The sequence below is a fragment of the Centruroides vittatus genome, unplaced genomic scaffold, assembly GCF_030686945.1.
Source record: "Centruroides vittatus isolate TY-2023 unplaced genomic scaffold, ASM3068694v2 contig_375, whole genome shotgun sequence".
Lineage (NCBI taxonomy): Eukaryota > Metazoa > Arthropoda > Arachnida > Scorpiones > Buthidae > Centruroides > Centruroides vittatus.
This window is the reverse complement of record NW_027122197.1, coordinates 1,054,135-1,068,051: the sequence shown is the minus strand read 5'-3', so window position 1 is coordinate 1,068,051 and position 13,917 is coordinate 1,054,135. Positions and strand designations below refer to the sequence as shown.

The 13,917-nt window shown below is 28.1% G+C and overlaps 1 protein-coding gene across 3 annotated transcripts in view; it reads right to left on the bottom strand.

The window, feature by feature from the left end:
* LOC136975559 (leucine-rich repeat-containing protein 24-like) overlaps nucleotides 1-10,573 on the bottom strand; it is a 50,315-nt gene extending 39,742 nt beyond the window's left edge. For 2 of the 3 annotated variants that reach the window (XM_067270638.1, XM_067270640.1), the window contains exon 1: nucleotides 10,091-10,573. The gene's annotated coding sequence lies outside the window, so the exon portion shown is untranslated. The remainder of the gene's footprint in view (nucleotides 1-10,090) is intronic. The other variant, XM_067270639.1, reaches the window with a different exon arrangement.
* Between the last annotated feature and the right edge of the window lie 3,344 nt (nucleotides 10,574-13,917).

Sequence of the window (13,917 nt, the reverse complement as noted above, 5' to 3'; positions counted from 1 at the left end):
TGCCCCTGTAAATCATACATTTCCTGGTAACAACAGAGTCGTGCCAGTCAGCTATGTAACTCCGTTCAGGGGTAAAATTTTTGAAACCAAATCGCGTGACTTCCGGTCTAAACCGGAAGTTAGTACATATTTAATCGGGACTTCCTGCCCCTAAGCTTTCCATATCTGATCTTCACTTTAATCTATTTATCTAACTCCATTCTTAAGATTAAGGAAGAACAGCAATACCTCACACTACAACAATAAGAAAGTGGTAAAATAAATAAATTTTAAGGTATTTTATTGAATTTTACACATTAAAGTTTACATCTGAAGTATATAATGAATTAATACACTGGATTAACATCAGAATTGATTTTATACATGCAAAGAATATATCTAGCAGTGTTCAAACTTAGATAATGTTCACGATTTCACAGTATCTAAGCTCGAACAATGCAGGCTAAATCTATAAACTTTATTGTATCATCCGTATACAAATTTATATATAAAGCTGGACTAGAAGAAAACGAAAAAAAGCCTTGAATTATAGTTCAAAAGTCACAAATTATTGTAAAGAAAAAAAAATCTATGAATTGAAAGTTGAAATCTCCATTGGATGAAATATTGAAAGTGGTAAATCATGGAAGAAGATTTTAATCATAAAGTTCTTTAAACGTCTACTTAAAACAACTTTAACTCTAGCAGTTATTGGATTATTTAAATGGTAATAAATGGAAAACTCCCCGTGTTTGAACGTCATTACTCATATTTTCAGAATATTGACATTCTGTCATTTTAATAATCCCAGTAGGTTGATTAAAATATGACAGTCGGATGGGAGAAGTCAAAAGTGGGAAATGGTGATTACGAAGCTTTTAGAAATCAATTTCTTGTCAGCTACTTTATTTTTTTTATATTTTTTACGATCAAGAGCGAACGACAAAGTGCAAAAGTCCTTCATGCATCTTACCATACTTGTCCACAACTAGCGAGAGAGTTTCGCTTTGCCACATCTTGCTCTATAGACGTATGGCATCCATCACTGTCAGTATCAGGTAAAAACCTTTCTCCATCCAGAAAATTGTCTGTTTCCGTCTATAGGTGGTACGAGAGAAACGACAGTCGATAGCAGACATGGAAATGTATCCCCCAACAATGTGGTATCTACGGTTTAATACTAATAAAAGGTCAGTGGACCGTGATGTATCCCAATCAGTTTTTCCAATTTACTGGCTGCGCTCTTATTTCTAGTTTTGTTACAATTATATTTTTCAACCTTAACTTGAAAGCGCTATAGCAAATACTTTATCGATCCGTTCGTCCCTTTGCTTCTTGCCAACAGTTTATTTTTTTATTTTTAATAATTCGAACTCTTATGGCTTTAACGTGTAATATTTCAATTAATATCCAGGTTAAATATTACAATTTTTCAACGTTTTCCTATAGCAAATTGATTATTTCCAGCGATATTTTAAACACATTTCTTTAATGATTTTCCACGCAGATTTTCTTGCAACTGTAATTATATATGGAAAAATAATTACTGCCAACATGTAAATTATTATAAAGGTTACGGTTTAGAATCATTTTACAAGGAAGCAAATTGCTCATATTGAATTTAGTATCTTCTCCGTGATATCACCATAGAAACGAAACGTGAAGAATGCGCTTTAGCACTGTTACAAAGTATACTAATAATTAAAATATACGATAACAAATCGAAACTATTCAATTCGTTATTATATCAGTACTTAACTTTCATGCAAATTTAGGAAACAGCACAAAGAATATTTACAATATTTGTATAGCCACGCTGATCAGCAATGCGCTATTATTACTATAACGGCATTCATAAATCATTTATTTAAATGAATGTTTGTGTACGAGTAAACGAGCAATCCTTGTTACTATTACAATAATCAAGCAATTGTTTCTCCTTGATAAATCATATAACAATCAAAAATATATTTAAAAAACAATCAAAGAACCCGTAAAGAATCATCAGAAAAATTACTTTTGTTTGTCATCTTCGTTTCGTCATTCCTATATCTTATATTGTTATATTCCATTTTCTTATATTCTATTTTTCTTACATATTGCTGTGTTTTATCGTTTCCTATATTTACTGATTATTACAGTTAACAAGGCATTATTTCCTTAAGGAACGTCACTTCAGAATTCACGTGCATAATTTTTAAAGCAATGTTTATGTAGGCTTAAAAATAAAATCCCAAGAGAGAGTAAAGATGATTGTTGTAACACCTACATATTTAATATAATTTATTAATTATTATTCTAGCAAAATAAAATAATACAAAAGCTACACTCTCCTAAGCGGCCTAAACAATAGAAGTGGTAAAAAAAAAACAATAGGAAGAACAGTAATCATATTTAAGGTAATTACACTTTGTTGATATTATCTAAACCGTGATGTCACAGAAGAGGGGAAAAAAGGATCGTTTATGCTATCAAATGAATGATAAGATTTCACGTTGACAGTTATCATTTATATCTAAAAATAAATCTGTTTTTATCCGGTTAAAGAGAAAAATATTTTAAGATTTTATATAATGTTTTAAAGGTTAATGCACTTAAATTATGTTGAGAAATTTGTTTTAATTTCGGGCATTAAATTCACGTAAAAGTAATTCACTCTCTTCCCCCTTCGGGTGTAATGTTTAATACGTAAGCACGTGAATGAATCAAAAATAAAAAAGGGGGAGGGAAAGATTGAAAATAACTCAGAAATTCTTTTATGTAACAGGATTTTTGTAAGAGCAGAAATTGACTTTAATACAAGATAAACGACGGAAGAGCAAATATTAAATTATCTGAGCAATTTCGAATTCTGATAATAAATATTTGATATTTTTATAAAAATATTTCCAGCTAAATTTATCGAACTTACAATGTGTTTGATATATAATTTACATATTATCTTCTATCTTTATGCTTCACTGATATGGAAGGGTTTATATATATATATAAGGGTAGTGATTCTTAGACATTTAAGGATTTATCTTTATAAAAACATTGATTATCCTTGGATAGAAATTTAAATATTTTATAAATGTAGATGTAAAAATATGATACTTCCTCTCTTAAAAGTTGTAAAAATTTGTGTTAAAATATACATATATTTTGATAAATTATCCTTGTGTAATGTGCTAAATTTAATAATTGGATATTGATATTTCGAGGTTTTAATCATTCATGCTGAGTACTTAAGTGTGTTTAACATGCTACCCTCTTTCGAAATATAAATTATGTACACTTTAAGTAGCGATCTAACTAAACTAATAAGGAAATTTGGGGTCGATTCTACTAAAATGTTCACATGAACAACATTAGTAATTTATTAAGTAACCTGTTAAAATGTTATTTCGTATTTCCAGCAAGCTTTTTTAAGGCTTTTTAGTATCGATGCCACGAGACTACACAACAATACCGATGGATTTTATGTCTGATTTAATTACTGAAAACGTAATCGTGCGATTATCAGGTGATAATTTAACATGACAGTTACATCTTGTTGCTAGTTATCAAACTCATACTGGTGTAAGAGATTTAATAACTCGATTAATCTATTATTAGACGTGCTACTACCAATTTCTACACTTAAAATGGATCAGTAGACAGAAAAAATACACCTTTTAATTTATTTACAGATGATAAAAATACGGTAAAGTGCATAAAAACTTGATATCCTAACGCATTAATTATACATTACTCGATAGACAAAACCCCCCTTTAACAACGTCGTAACTTCAAGTAGTTAGTGGCATGCTTAATTAACTTAAACATATTAATACTATTTAACAATCACGTGATTATACTTCATTAAATAATCGTGTAATTAAGTTACAAGGAATTAAGTCAGCCGAAACTATGCCCAGTCATGCTATCTATACGCGTGCATCCTCATGTAGATTTTTGCATGGAAATAAGTTAGAATAATTTATTAAAAATAACAAGGTACGAAAATAACTAATTTTATGTATAATTTAAATAAATTTATAAGCAGGAAATTAACATGAAAATCGGGTGGGGTTAAAACTTAATCATGTCTTAATACAACAATAGCATTTGTACGTTGTTAGCATAAGCTTAATATGATAATTAGACGATGTAAAAAAAAAATACAAGAACTGGAGGTGCTATTACCATAATAATAGCAACGTTACCGTAATAGTATAACATAATAAGAGATAAGACAAGAAAATTTTCAAGTTACTTAGAAGACAAGAAATCATTTACGTGCATGGTTTCTCCTGTGTGCTCCAACTTCCAACTATGAAGCATGGTCATGAATATTTATAGGAGTGGATAACCACAAGAGGAAGAAAGCGATGATAGCAGTGTTTGCTGTTCTATCATCCACACACAGACTTACTACAAAGCCTGTACACAGTGTTAAGTTAGAAGAAGAAGAAGAAGAAAAGAGGAGGAGGAGGAGGAGGAAAAGGTGGATAAGGAGGAAAGAGAAAAGCAATCGTGCAATTTTTCGCATTTTAACTTTTATCAATTAAAATATATTTATGCAAATAATAAATAATTTATTCTTCTATCTCATAATAAAATATTTGATTTATTTACATTCGTTAAAATATTTAATTAAAATTTAATTTTATAGAAAATAAATAAGTATATTCATGTTTATTATTAAAATTAAATTAATAATTAACTTTATTTTATTATTTAACACTAATTATAATTAGGATTTTTGTGAAGAATAAAATATTTATAAATATCCTATAAATTATTTGAATTTTATTTATTTTTTTGTCGTGTAAGTGGAAAGTAGTGTGCATAGAGAGATAGAGAAAAGGAATATTTTCGGTGGAGAAAGTGAGAAATCTTGGTAATCAAAGTTTTATGTGAGTGAAGGTAGATTATATACTTTATTCCTTTCAGCTTATATAAGTGTTGTGGGACAAGAAAATCTCTTAAGGTAAGTTTAAGTGAAAGCAGTAAAAAAAAAACTTGAGTCAATATATTAAATATATCATATCAGAGGATATAATGCTTTCTTCCACTAAAACACAATGATTTAAACTAAATTATAAGTTAAATATTTTATTAAATTAAGAGTATAAATATTTTATTCTTTCTTAAAAATTAAACTTAATTATAAAAGTTTTAAAATAGGATTAATTCTATAAATTATTATTGTTATTTTTTTATTACTAAAGTTTAATTTATATAAATAACTTAATTTTAAAATACTTATAATAAAAAAAAGCATTTAAATAGCTTATAATACTTTTTAATACTTTTTCATTTTATAAAGTGAAATATTTTATTAGAAAAATATTTATTTTAATATTTCATTTTTTTAATAATAATTTTTACTCGAATTTATTATTATTGAAGCTTACAAAATGTTAGAGAATTGATTTTTATTTTATTTTTCTTAAATTTCTTTAAAATGTTTTCAGTAAAGAAAAATAAAATTCATTCAATAAATCAACTTTGAAAATTTTTATTATCATTTAATTTCTATTTACTTTAATTTATTTCTTTCTTTTTTTAAAAGTAAATTTTAAAACGAAGCTTCTAATAATAAAATTAACATTTTAATATATATTTTTACCTTTTTATAATAATTATTTTAATTAAAATTATTATTTAACGAAGCTTTTTTTATGTTTAAAATAATTATTTACACTTGTTTTAATAAAAAAAATAAGAATTTTTTGGTTAAAATTTTTACTTTACTATTATATTGAGATTTTAATTAGAAATTTATATACACGATTTTAAAATATTATTATTTTTTTAAATAAATTAATTACTTAATTCAGTTTAAAATGAAATATTTAAGTGAATTTTGCACATGAATTTAATTAAGAAATATATTTTTAATTTTCGTATTATTTTTTAAAATGATATATTAAAAAAATCCATTTAAAAGTCTAAAAACAATTTTAATAAATTTTATTAAGTATTAATTAATTTAATATTTATTTCTAAACAATAACTAGAATTAACAGTAATATAATTGACATAAATTGGAAATTTTTAAATGGAATTTTAAAAAATTATACAGAACAATTTAAAAAATAATTATATACAAAACTTTTTAAATAAAAAACTAAATTCTTAAAGTAAACTGTGGTTAAAATTATTTATTTTTTATATAAAAAATTGTAGTTTCTACCCCTTAATTGTGTTTTTCTCCTGTTTTTTTTAAAGAGTAATTTGCCTTTTATTATTGGTGTCATTTTTCTCTTTGTCTATTAGAATTAAGAAATCACAACAAGACAGACACACAAGGGTGTTCACTTCAAACTCTCTCAATCCAATCAGGATTTCAAAGATTAGATTTATTAGCCTCATTTGATGCAACATGTCCGGTCATTCTTGACTGCACTAAATTGGTTGAACACACACAAAATAAAGGCACAGCAGGTGATGTTATCTATAATTCACAACGTTAGAAAAGACGGAATTCACTGTTTAATGGATACATCTGAATTTCTAATTGCTCGATCTATTTTCAAAACAACAACTGAAGTTTAAACGAGCAAAAAATGTTTAAATCATATTCTTAAATTTATTTTACTTAAAATATACGCTCTCGATCTCAAATTTGTAGTGTCTTGCCCCTGTAAATCGTACTTTTCCTGATAACAACGGAGTTGTGCAGGTTATCTACGTAACTTCGTTCTAGAGGAAATTTTTTGAATTGCATTCACGTGACTTCCGGTACTAGCTCGGAAGTCACGTGTACTTTCACCGTTCTCGAGATTAAGGACAGGCAGGCAGAGGGAATTTATAAGTCTACAATTTTTTTCAAACTGAAGCACAAAGAAAAGGGAATAATACATTTCCACTTTGTTTGAATATTATTAATGCCCCTCCCTATTTTTTATTTTAAAAGTTTGATTTAAGTTGCTTTATCCCCCTCCTCTTTTTCTTTTCTAAATTCGGAACAAACTTGGGATTAAGTAGTCAGAAGTTAGATGCAACTGGAGGAAAGATTCGGTCTGCGTTTGACAAGGTGAAGGTCCAACGATGTGTTATGCGATCCTATCCAACAGCATCAGGAAGGTTTTAAGTTGCAGGTAAAGTTCGAGAAAAATCCATAATTTACTAGATCGGGTTTCGATAAAGAATCAAAGACCGATCTTTTTACTGTATAGGAGAAACGTTGCCTCTTCCAAACTCTGAGAATCAAAAGCAATCAATTATATCGGAGCCAGCTGCTGAAGACAATGGATATCAGGCGACAAAAATTTCTATTTTGCCTCCATTTCTGTGTGCTTTTGCTGCACTCAATTCGCATTTTCCATTATGGCACATAAAGAATTTTTTTTAAATATAAAACATAAACTAAAACTTATGAAATGTAACATAAAAATTATTTTTAAAAAGTAGGAAATTGTTTATAAGTATAAAAAACGAGCGGTTTAAAAACTTCACCCCCCCGTAGAAGTAAGGAAAGCATCGTTCTATATGTCTCTATTAAGAAAAAATGCACTTCGTAGTTTAAAATTCTATTATTTTTTTAATAAAATTTCGATTGAATACAGTGAATACTTTTTTTTAAAAAAATTGGTATAGATTTGATTAATGTAGAAAAGTAATTTACTTATACAACTGTACTTTATCATTCCATTCACATCCTGTATTGATAAACGTATACATCCTGATCATCTATGGCTATTAATATTGGGATATTGTGCATCAGTGTGCAGTAACCATTAGACCTATATTTCAAATACAATAACGGAGATTACATTTGATACAATCACGAAAACAGAACTGATATTCCAAATGGTAGAATAACTCCAAAACAACTACATTTTTTTCCATTCACTGATTGAACATTTCTTATCTTTCTTGCTTTAAAATAAAATATATATATAAACTTATTTCAAAACAAAAGAAAAAAATATCTATATATAAGTCTCTTATCTGAAAAGGAATAATATCATTAAACTATTTCATAGACTATTGCAAATAGTGTTGTAAATTTGTATAAGTTGCATTAAAGATTAAATGTTTGTTTTTATTATTATTTATTCTTTATTTTTCAACGTTTTTCTCTTTAGAAAATTAGAAATTTTTACATGGAAGAATGTTATTTAAGTGAGAAAAATGGTTTCTGAATTTTGGAAAAATTCGTGGAAGTGAAAAATTGTCATGTGAAATTTCTACCATTTTGCTAAAAAATCTTCAAATTTTCGTTTACAGTTTTCTGCAATTTCTGAAATTTTAAAAATTATTGATGTAAATGTTTCCTCTATTTTACAAAAATAAAGTCGAATTTTTCTAGAATTAGGTGGTAAAATTTTTTGCTTCGTTTCCCTCTGAAATTTCAAAATGTGTGCGCATTTACATATTTTCAAAATAATTTCCAAAAAATATAATATTTTCTTAGAGAAATAAAATTTATTCTTCTTCTGTGAAATTAAAAATTCTCTCTCTGTTTACTTTTTCCTCTTTCGCTTCTTTATCATTCCTGAATTTTCAAAAAATTAAATGGAAGATGACATTTCCTACTTTCGTATATACTAAATATATACATAAAAATTCACTTTAATACTTCCAAATTTCAGAAGAAATTAAATGAAATCTTTTTATTTTAAAATTTCGTATATTTATTTTTAATGAACGAAAAGAAAAAAAATATATGAAACACAAAAAAACTACAGAAATTTCTCTCTTTAAAATTTCAAAAAATAATAATAATAATAAATCAAAATAAATTTTAATTTTGCGTATATTTTGAGACAAATTACAAATAAAAAAAAGGTGAAAGGAAGAGGAAAACAATCATTTTAGTTAAGGGTAGGGGTGTTTTCTTTGTAGTATATAAATTCCATTAACGTGGAACAATAACGAGAATTCAATGATACTTTTACAGCCAAGTTCATAACATCTGATTAATGTAGAGAGATAAGGAATTGCTAAATCTCGTGGGAGATAAATAATGCGTGTGGCTGGACATTACACCATCGACACGTTGTATAATTTTTGAAAAGTGGTACTAGGAGGCAATATCGATAGTTTTGTCGATTCGGAAATATACGTTTAACCCGGTATAGTGGGTGTCGCCAAATGGTGCTTTGGGTGGGTGCTGATGTAACATAAGTTACTGTGCGTGACTTGGGTACGAGCTTTGGAAATTAAGAGCTAAAGCCACTTGGCCAATACAGATCGATTAACCCCGGATTTTATCACACTATTTCAGCTTTCTAGATAGATGCTGGGGTCGATCACTTGCCACCAAAACCAAAAAATCTGACGACTTTCTTCGTCTCTTATATAATAAACTTCTGTGTTTAATACTTAAGAATACGTGGAAAAATTTAAAAATGGGTAGAAAATTTACGAGAGAATGAAGGGTTTTTTTCCTACATCCAAAAATATATATAAAATTGCAATCCCCTCCACCACACTTTAGATTCGGTTATTAGGAAACTGCATAGAAATTTTCTTTAAGTACAAGCGTACTTATTACTACGAAACGATCGCAAAATGCATCTACCATTCGAAAATTTGCTATTTATAGTCAAGTAAAAAAAATAGAAAAAAAATATTCTAAAATATTCGAAATTAAATAGAAGATATGATGGAGTCATTTAGAAAACCACATCTCTTATCAGTATCTAATATAACCTAAGTAGATCGTTTAATAGGTTATTTAAAGTAGATTACGTGCACTATTCATTGCGAATAGTGCACATTTTTGTTTTAAAAATATAAAAAAATTATATATATTTATACATAAAAAACGAAATAAAATATATCATTAAACTTGGAAAATCTTGGATAGATTCCAGTTAGACATACAAGAGATTATATAGAACATAACCGAACTTGCATGACTTCACCGTATAAATTTTAATTCTAGATCGTTTTAATTTATAACATATATATTAAAGAATATAAATACGCCATTTTAGATCATTTGCAAGGGATTAAAATTACTAAATTGGTGTGTAAATATATATATTTTTAAGCGTTAAAATTACTCAATCTTGGCGCTCCGTTTCAATATACCAAAAATTGGTACTCAGTACTCGTGCACGCAAAAAAAAAATTAATAATTAATTATATAAACAGTTTTAGAATTTAATAAATAAGTAAATAAACTCACCGATTAAATCTTACTTTGAAGTTATTGATGCCAGGGTGGAGAGCGCAAAACGATCTGAAAGTGTCACACCTGTCCATAATGTCAAAACATGTATATGTGACACTTCAATAGTAAACACTTCTACGATTTTATAGCGTATTGCATTGAGCATTTGGATATATTTGAACAGGTTATAATCCACAGGCGAGATGTAAGTGTTTGCCAGTAAGCAAGTATCACCATGTCATGCTAACCTGCTGGGCTTCGTGCGCCACTGCATCGACGTTCTGCGTCAGGCGTCTGCTTCACCTACTAACTGGCACTCTATTGGTGGAGGCACGACTCGTTACAGCTGATTGGATGATTTACTCACTGTGAGCCGTACCACTTCCATCAGCAGGTAGATGGTATGGTACGTAGAGATGCTAACTACACCCCCTTTTCAACCGGGCACTCTTCTCTTTGATTGTTCATCCGGAATCGGGATAACTGTCAACAACTCCCTACAAACAAGCGGTCGATTCGTTTTAACGGGGGTTTTTCCTCCCTATTTAACGCTTAACCGTATAATAAAATAATCCTTTAAAGTAATATTAAAGTAGGAAAAAAATAAATGTGGGATTTTTACTCTTCTACAATATTTATGCAAATATTTCTTTGGCGGCTATTAAAAATAAAAGCAGATTTATGTAATACCCAAATTAATCCAGTCGACGAAGAGAATAAAAAGAAATGAGAATAATAATGCTTTTCTAAAGAAAATCGATAGTTGAAAACAGAAAGCTTTGTGCAATGTGAGTAGCTAACAAAAGAAAGATTTGCATGATTTGAAGCTGGGTCGGATTTCTTGTTAAGTAGTTTAGAAGGGGTTCCGAATAAGAATAAACCAAAAAATAACTTCCAAGTAGGAACGTCAATTAAATACAACCAATCGACAGTTTTTAAAAGATGTACTGTACATTGGGACATTCTGATTCTACGCTTGTTTTCATAGAATCCAATAGATTTATCCTAAACGAGACGTGATGAGAATAACAAAATCTTACTTTGCTTAGAAGGAAAGTGACTTTTCCGAATTACAATTATATATATACAGCATATATGAGGTCTTTTTTTATTGTTTTTCTTTCCCTTTTTTTCATATTCAAACGATCGAAAATAGATTCATAATGGGAATGGTCTTTCTTTAATGAACTCTATAAGAGATTTTATAATCAGTTTTCTTTTATAGAAATTAATGTTATATATTTAGAATTGGATAAGTGAGTTAAGGAAATTTTTAAGGTTTCATTATTTATTTTTTTTTAATATCTTCTTATAGGAAAGAACGTTTTCTTATATGAAGTTTTATTAGATTTATACAAAACTTTTATTATAATTTCACTCGTTAAAGCGAGGGAATGTGCTTATTTTTAATGAAAATATTTTATTTCTCTTATCGAATTTTTCTCAATATCTTTTCTAACTCCAAATTGTAGCAGTGTTTAGAATGGGACGTTTATCACTTTCACGTGTAATTAGATTATATTAAAATTTATTATTCTTTTATTTATTTATTTTTACAGTTTAGTTCTTATTAAAGTAATCAATTTTTTCTCATCTTTTAAAGGAAAAATATTTTAATTATTTCCCTATTTCTAATTGATTACCCTGTTTTAATCTTCATCTTGTGCATACTTTCATTGATATTTTCTACTTCGTTCCTCTTACGTTCTACACACATTTTAAAATTCGAATTTGTTTTTTAATATTAAAATTATATTATATGCCAGAATTTAATTTTTGTAACATTGTATCAAAAAATATTTTCATTGAAACAAGCGTATGTATTTTCTTTTATAAACCGTTTCTCTTTCATCCTCCGCATCCTCCGCATCAATATCCAACTTCCAAACAAATATAAATAACTTTATGAAAGAAATAAATCAATAGTCTTGCAGATCTTTCGACAAAATTGAACTATTTATAAGCACAGCCAATTAAAATCCATTTTTAATTCTTAATGATGTTAATTTAATGAGATTTAATAAAGTTAATTTTCTTAAATAACTGATCAAAGTCGACTAGTTTCGTCCATGTATCAAGAAAAGATAAGCAAAGATATATACTTAGATTACGTCCTACAGAAAATCTATTTGATTAATTCCAATCTATTCCGACAAGCAATTCATTAAAGAGAGATTTATCACTACTTTATTATTCTACGAATAGCAATAACAAAGATAAAAAAAAATCAAGAATATAATACAATCTTTAATAGCTTATATGATGAAATCAACTAATTAAATATCCAGGATTTCATCTCGATAATAAATGATTTAGAATACGCTCGTGGCCATATTCTTTTTGCTTATTAACAAACTTTTCCATCTGTAAGAGAGCAGAGAATTGGATAACACACGTTTTAATGGGTATATAATGATACTAATATAGATAAGTAAGGCCGGATTAAATTCCATTATACAGAAAACATTTCCAAAAATTTTCGAAACTTGCTATTTTCGAACTGCTGCATCGCTCAGTTCTATATCCTTCATCCGAAGCTAGTATACACTAAGCAAAGTGACATAAGCCTCAGTCCCTGGAGATCATATGATCAATAAGCTTTCCTGCCACTTGCCAATCCATCTTCCAGCCACTCCAATTTTCTACGTTTTCACTCGTGCAATTGGATCGTCACCTCTACGTTCACGCCTTTGGAAGTTCTTCATTACCTGGTAAAGAGCGTATGACGTCATTACGGACATCCCCAAAACTCCAATTTGAAGCTGCAATTTATGAGTTGGCTATCGTTACAGTTAACAAATTTTTGATATATATTATATTTTTCTTCATTTTTCATTAACTTTATATATATACAGCTCGCTTTTGATAACGTCTTATTAATTTGTAATATAGAAAGTTCTACCCCATAATTAACATTAAAACTATATTGCCAAAGTTTTATTGATGATTATATAAAGGAATACGATTAAAATTTAATGAATTTTTCATAAATTTATATGTAAATGTTTAGTATAAGATGATAAATTATTTACATCTTCTACACGTTATAGAATAATCACAAAGTAAAGAATATCTTCATAAACGTCTACATGCACGAAACTTTTAAATTCAGTTTTGCTAATTAAACTCCCGCTTAAATTTCCATTTAACCATTAAAATCTTGAGTTTTAGCAAAATTTAATCATTTAATTTACATGATTAAATTAGCATAACACATTTTTACCTGGCTCCTTATTTACAAATTTGTTAAAATTACATTAATATACGCTACTTTCCTTTTTTTAAAAGCTTGTCAAATTACATTTTGATGTTAAATCGAGTTAAAAATTCCCTTATTTTAATTCGTACTTCTACCCGTACTGTACTTCAGTATAGAGTTATTGACCTTATCTAGACTTTACTGACAAGAATAACATCATCAGCCTCATCAGATACATCCCACCTGCATATAATGAACGATCCTTTATATCCAGAATAATCCAAGCCAATGCATTTATCAAATAAGCCATAAATAAAAGAATCTTTTCAATAAAATCTTTTCCCCCTCCTCTCCCCGCTTCATAATCTCGTACGAGAAGATAATACAGCGTATAGTAATAAAGGTATATAACACGAGACAGAAGTGGTATATACAGCAAAGACAATATAAAAGATTTTTACATGTGTCTTTAAATAGGTTGCCCTGTCAACGTGGTTGAGTAAGGACGTACTTAACTGTATCCACCTCACTTGATAGTTAACGAAACACCACTGACAGTATATATATTTTAAAACCGTACTTGGCAATTACGTTTTTAATGTAATAAATGCGCTGCAGGTGCTGAACACAGCAGTCATAAATG